Source organism: Culex pipiens, chromosome 1 (assembly GCF_016801865.2).
Source record: "Culex pipiens pallens isolate TS chromosome 1, TS_CPP_V2, whole genome shotgun sequence".
NCBI classification, from domain to species: domain Eukaryota; kingdom Metazoa; phylum Arthropoda; class Insecta; order Diptera; family Culicidae; genus Culex; species Culex pipiens.
Window position 1 is genome coordinate 134,148,554 of NC_068937.1, and position 6,870 is coordinate 134,155,423.

The window sequence follows — 6,870 nt, forward strand, 5'->3', positions numbered from 1 at the left end:
TTTAAAGTTTCATTCGACCTTTTCAAATGTTAGGCAAGAATAGTCGGTCTTTTGCAAAAAAATCAATTCAATATGTTTTTCTAAATTTTGTAATCTAGCTCAGCGTTTGAAAACGTCATACATAATTTTCATTACATTTCTAAATTTTGTAGGAGATTTTCTCAGCTTTCAAACAATATTTTTTCCTGGAATGCCGTTCCTTCGTGAAGTATTTTAAAATTGCAGAAATTAGACGTCAAAAGACAAAACAAACTGTGATCTAGTTTTAAGCTTTTCTATTTCTATCCTTTCCTTAGTAAATCTAGAAGGTTTTTTTTTTTATTTTTCCTTCTCTTGCCAAATCCATTGTTAGAATATCCAATTACATCAAAATGAACTATAGTACAAATCATAGTTGAAAGGTACTCAAAAACTCTATTAGGTTATAAGAATTACGAAATTGTGAATTGATTATTTACTAATAAAAACTAATTGAATTGAATTGAAAAAAAATTGCAGAATTTTTTTTTTTTTTTTGGGAGGGTGTCCAGCCGCACATTGTTGTTGTCGAAACGCCATAAAGTGATAACTTTTTCCACTCTGAAACCGATTCCGGAAAATCTGCAGATTGTATGGGAAAAGTTACGAAAAATCAAATTTTGATCACAAGAGGCTGAATAAACAAACAAGCTAAAAACGTCAAGACATAAAAAAAGACAAGACGAAGTTTGTCGGGTAAGGCTTGTTATTCATATAAGTCCAAATATTCATTTGCGGATAACTACCTAATTGAATTGAATACTAGATTTAAAGTAACCTATCCGAAAGCTACTCTTATCTCAAATCCCCGAAATTTTAATTAATAGCCAAAAATTCTAGTACGTTTCTTTTAAAACCTGTCTGGCTTCTTTAAAAAAAAAAAACAATAGATTAACAGTTCATATTTTACAAGTCGCTAATAGAAAAAGAGACGACCATTTGATCGTCAGAATTCCAGTAGATCCCCGATTCGCAACAATGGTCGATACAATCATAATCCAACAACCGATAGTTCAACAGATCAACGAATTTAGTCCGATATCATTTCACTATTGATTGATCGAGACTCTATGGAAATATTGACAAATCAGAATGGTTTTTATGCTACTTGAATGAAAACTTCACCTAAATATACTTATAACTTAAAAACGGTGCACTTTATCAAAAAACGTTGAAAGTTATTTTAAATTGAAAATTTGTTTGGAGATGACACATCTATTTTTAAATTTTGTTTGACAATATTTTAGATAAATGAAAAATTTATATATTTTAGATGTTTTCCAAAAAATCACTACATTAAAAAAAATCCGATAACTTTTTAGTCCCCTTAAAAATATAAAAAAATATCGTAGATTAATTAAATGCGAATTTTGGAAAAAAAATCGCAATAAACAAAGCGCCAAATAACCAATGCCAGTCTAATTATTTTGGCCAAGAAATTCTATATAGGAGCACTTTGTTTTGACGTAGAATCGTCCATCTGTTCCCCAACAATCACCCACCATCAGACAAGACAGCCAACTCAACACCACAAAACTGTTCGCCCAATGACTTCCGCGTCATTCGACAGGCAGAACGTTTTTATTTGCGCCAACTCACGCTCCTCCACCACACACGGATTGATGACGCTCTCTCTCACTCTGTTTGTACCTGATGTACTTAGTCACTGTGTTTAGTGTGTCAGCTTGTGATGTGTTGGTGGTTGTTCGCACGTTTTAACTCTCAACGTGGTGGTATATTGGCTGTTAATCCTTTTACTAATTTATTTATTTCCGATTTAAAATTTTTAAACTTGCTTTAATTTTTCTGTTGTAATTGCCATATTTATTCACTGTTTTGCAGCGAACACATCCCTTATCATGTTTTTTGCTGTTTTACCTGCATTGTTTCTTCTTTGCAATTTGCCTTCATTCACTTTTTTTTCTCCTTCTCTCTCTACAACTTCTTCTGCTTCTTACTTATTTGGCGGTTTTGCTCTTTCAGCTCACCTCCAGCAAAACAATGCTGATTGCCAGTGTCGAGTTCGGGTCCGAAAATTACCACTTAATCACGCCACACTAATCCTGCCCCAAAACGCGCCCAGCTCAGCTGGCCAGTGGCGCTCCAACCGAAACTGGAAGAGGCTCTCTGATAACAATTTTCTGCTGCTACGCGTTCGATAACGTGGCTGCAGATCAAAGGCTAACATTTGGTGTGAAATTAGGAGCCACTGCGGCTCTGCCGTATTAGGGAAGGCAAGTGATTAGCTTTGAACTGAAAAAATATATAGTTGAACCTTGTTTTTAATCCTCTCAACATGCACAACCATAATATATTTATATATATATATATATATATATATTTTTTTTTTTTTAAGGGAAGTTGGTCCAGCCGCACATCGTTGATGTTGAAACCTCTAAACTGGGCCCTCGTCCTGTCACGTCCGTCAGTAGTCTTGTCGTACATTACAACTAGAATCAGATCTGCCAATGAATAAGTACACTTCGACCAAATAAACACTGACGCTGTATGGACCTGACTGTAGAATAAATGCACAGTTGTGTGTTATTCATAAGTCCAAAATGTTCAATTATTCATTTAAGTCCAAATATTCATTTGCTAACTACTTTGGATTGAAAATCTAAACTTTAATCTAAAATCCTCTAAACTTAATGTTCAAAAGTAAACGTTCTTTTAACTGTTGTAGTACTACTTCTATCAAAAAACAATAAAAAATTGTGAACTGATATACAAATAGGATAGAAATCGCGATTTGAAAAAGAAATAACCATTTACGTCAAAAGATCCGTTGTTCCTCGATTCGCAACAATGGTCAATACAACCATAATCCGAAAACCGTTAGTTCAACAGATCAACGAATTTTGTCCGATATCATTACATTATTGATTGATCGAGACTCTATGGACAATTTGACATAAAAGAATGCCTAGTATTCTACATCAACTTAACAATTGCAACTAAATTTATTATCAAAGCAACAAATCAATTGTACTATCCTAAAGTCCCACCAAAATCCCACATTGTGATAGTGAAAAAGTCACAGAAGCAGCGGTGTCTTGTGCAATTGTGATATTTTCAATATCGGAGAACTACCTAGTTCACGAAGACAGCTTATCGGTCAACGCTTAAGCCCTGGGGCTGCGACAAAGCGAGTTCTCGTAGCATGAAGTGGTGTCCATAGTGCTTATAAAAAAGAATGTATACCCAAATTTTAACTAATGCACTAGGATCAAATCATACCCCTTGACTTTACAAGGCCCAGGGAACCATAATATATTTATATATTTTGAACTTTAATAATATTAAAATGTAATTAGCATTGCTTTAACAGAAAAGATTTCGAAATATTTTCTCTAGAAATTATCCAGACTTAGTACTAATATAATGTGTAATATCTTTACACATTACGTTAAATTTGCCATAAGAATCAACTTTGGATTTAGGATTTTACGTTTTCACTTCTGTTCTACGAGCGAGTATGTAGCGTAACAACGGTGGAGAATTTTGTTTATTGAATATTTTATTGGAAAGGCTGTAATTCTGCTATTCATAATAAATTAGACTTTTTCATGTCTTTTAACGTAAAATTGGCTGCTGAATCGAATGCCATCATTGGTTTTTCAAAAAAAAGTTAAGCTATTTTTTTGCAGACACTTTTCATTTCGTGACGTTACAACGTAGACTTTTCTAAAAAGGGTGGTTGCCTCGCATTGTAACGTCACGAAAATTCTCAATGCTGTAATTAATCCTTCTGGATATGATCAGTTTTGGAAAAAAATGGTAAAATTTTCTACAAGTTTGTCTTTGATTACTTTTTGGTACGATGCAACGACTTGGACGTACAGGAATATTCAATTTACTAAATACAAAACTATTTAAATAATTAGGCCCTTCTCAAATGCCATTCTCGTTGGCATAGGATAACATGTTACTACAAAGTGATTCCGTAGAGGGTCGAGTAAAAAAGTACCTTAAATATGCCTGTTTTGGCCTGGAATTGCTCATAATCTGAACATAATTGTCTTAGCTATTAATATTATACCGAAGTTTCGCATCAAAGTCTAAATTTACGCTTCTTTCTTTCATAACAAGTCACAAATGAAAGGAAAACAAGCCAGCCTACGTAAAAAGAGTCATCGTTCCAAAAAACAAAACACATAACAGACACTTTGAACAGACTGAAGGTGCCTCAGCCTAGAATTCTCAAACAACACCAACATTTACCGACCTAGAACCCGGTCTACTAGCAGCCAAGTTCCAAGTGTGTAATAATACTATTACTTTCTCTTCACATACACACGCACACAGAGATGCTCAAATCGTGCAACAAATCGTCGCCGTTTGGCGAAATAACTAACTTGGAAAAGGTCAACCATACTATGTAGGTGTTGAATGAGAAGGTGTCGTCGTCGGATACTTTCTTGCCAAAAACTTGCGTCAAAACTGAAGGGCATTTTTTTGCGCAAATGTGCTGATGAGCTAAACGTTCGAAATTACGACCTAGGTAAGTTTGGATCCAAATGATCGTACACTAAATGTCAGCAACTACAAAGTCTATGAGGGCAAGAAAGTCTTGTGTAAAAGTGAAAGACGAATTAAAACGAAGCATAAAAAGAAAACCGTTTTAAAGTTGAAGTTTTTTTTTTTAAATCAACATTTTTAACACTTTTGAGCATTTCAGGGATAATATTCCCACAAAATCATCAAAATTTGAACACCGCACTCTATCCTGCTGGTGACGCTAACTGCCAGGGTACGAAAATAGTCACAATTCGAACAGCCCGGGGCGGTTCCACGACAAGAGCAACGACGCCGCCGCCGGTTCTATTCTGGGCCTTCTTACTTGGGGGCGGCGTTCGGACAGCAAAAGGGGCGAAAAGTGCGAGTGAAAGCGATTTTCGAGCGCGGTAATTATTAACAATTTCTTAGATTCCTGGACGTGTGTGCATTTTCGAAGGTCGCCACGGGTAGTTCCATTTTTGGAAAGTATAGTTTCGATCGGCGACAAGTGTTTGCCTTAATTTGCATATATGAAATGCAATGTGGAACGTGTGTTGAATGATAATCGGAGAGGTTGTCACTTGATCGTTCCCTTTTGTTGGTAGTTTAACTGGCCATAGACGCAAAGTTTTGACGCAGATTTGCTTTAAATTGAAATTGCAAAATCCTTATCAATCTTTCTAAGAATGGCAATTGTTTTATTCAACGAAATTAAAAGATTTATTTCAAATCAGCATTAAGACTTCCAAGAAAAGATTGCCACGTTAAATTTAAACAAGTGCTGTTACCTGTAGCAAATCGTGTGCTCTGATTTCGCTCAAAGTCAAGCACATCCCCGCAATAATCAGCTCGTTTTACCGATTATTCTGACATTGAATCGTGCGTGCAGCCAAACGCATCGACCTCAACGCAGGCCAGCAGCAAAAACAAACAATAACAAGGCGCAACATACCCTCTTCACTCCGCTAGCTTCCACCCCTCCCAGCAACCAACCGCCCCACAAACCTGACTCCAGGCCACCTCGCCGAGTTTGCGCACCGCGACCACAACAAATCTCCGTTTTTGCCAACACGTAGCGCAGATTAATCGCCCAAGAGGAGGTTGCGAAACGCTGCGCTCTGCAGCGAACCAACACAACACACCTTGATTTGGCTCAGTTTCAAGTCGGAGTTGCGGCCAGCCAACAAACCAACGTCGACGTGTCAGCCGCCAAGACTCTACGAGTGTGGTGTGGCGGGCGGGGAATCCTGTTCTTCGCTGTCTTGCCGTGTGTCTGTTTTGGATCTGGTTCCTTGCTCTTTCTCTCGCTCTGGCTTGCTCTCACTCACAAACTCACACCACTTCAAGGGGGCCACCTTCCTCGACAGACACGGACACACGGAATCGGGAACAGGGTGATGGAATCTTGATAAAACTCTCTCGCGGGGGGAAGATTGTTATCAGTGCTTCGACCTTTGGAACTTCCCAGAGGCCGGGCAGATTCGATTCTTCAACTCCGCTAGCAGCACACTTCGACACTTTAATGAGGTGCACCTCGAAGGTGCCATAAAGTGACCCCGATTCCACCACACTAACCCCCCCAGCCCGCCTCTTTCCCTCGCGCCCACCTCCGGAATCGACCTCTCACTTGCTTTGTTTCTTTTTCTTGCCAAATCTGGCCTTCACTTGCGTTTTTTTTTCTCTCTATTGGGTGTTGCAATTTCCCGATTCCCCTTTCGACGACGGCCAAAGGATTTCTCAGCGCAATTAGCTCACCACTTGAACTCGATTCTTTTCCAAAGTGCTCCTCCGTCCAATTTGGCCTTCTCCACGCAGCCAAAAAATCACCACCCAGAAAAGAACCGAAAAAAAAACTTCCAACTCGTCGTCGTCGACGGAACACGAAAAACAACAAAATAAAAAAAAATTGTTGGAAAAATTCAAAACTATTCGCGTTACATATTCAGCGCGACAGCACACGCGAAACGATCGGGATATTTGTCTTTTTGCGGTCACGGCGCACCTGGGACACACTGCCGATGGCCACTTTTTTTTTTGCTCGTCGTTCTTCGGACCGAATTTCGATGTGCGGACCTCCGCGGAACTCGCAATTTGGAATCGAACTGCCAGGCCTCTCTGCTGCTGACTGATTTGCTTTGTCTGTCAAACTCTGACGACGACGACGCAAAAACTGTCAGTTGGAGGAAAATTTGGGAGGAGGTTTTTGAAAGGGGCGCAGTAGGCGTGAGCGACAAGACTACTTGCACGCAGAACAGTATTTTGTAGAATCAGCCTGTACGAGGTGATTCAACAGAATTTTTGTTGAATATATTTAATCAACGCTGATTTTGCGTTGAAACAAACCTTGATTTT

The 6,870-nt window shown here is 38.4% G+C and overlaps 1 protein-coding gene across 2 annotated transcripts in view; it reads right to left on the reverse strand.

Moving 5' to 3' along the window:
* Positions 1-6,624, reverse strand: part of LOC120422574 (atlastin) — a 29,461-nt gene extending 22,837 nt beyond the window's left edge. For both annotated transcript variants that reach the window (XR_005606149.2, XM_039586060.2), the window contains exon 1: positions 6,274-6,624. The gene's annotated coding sequence lies outside the window, so the exon portion shown is untranslated. The remainder of the gene's footprint in view (positions 1-6,273) is intronic.
* Positions 6,625-6,870: the final 246 nt, after the last annotated feature.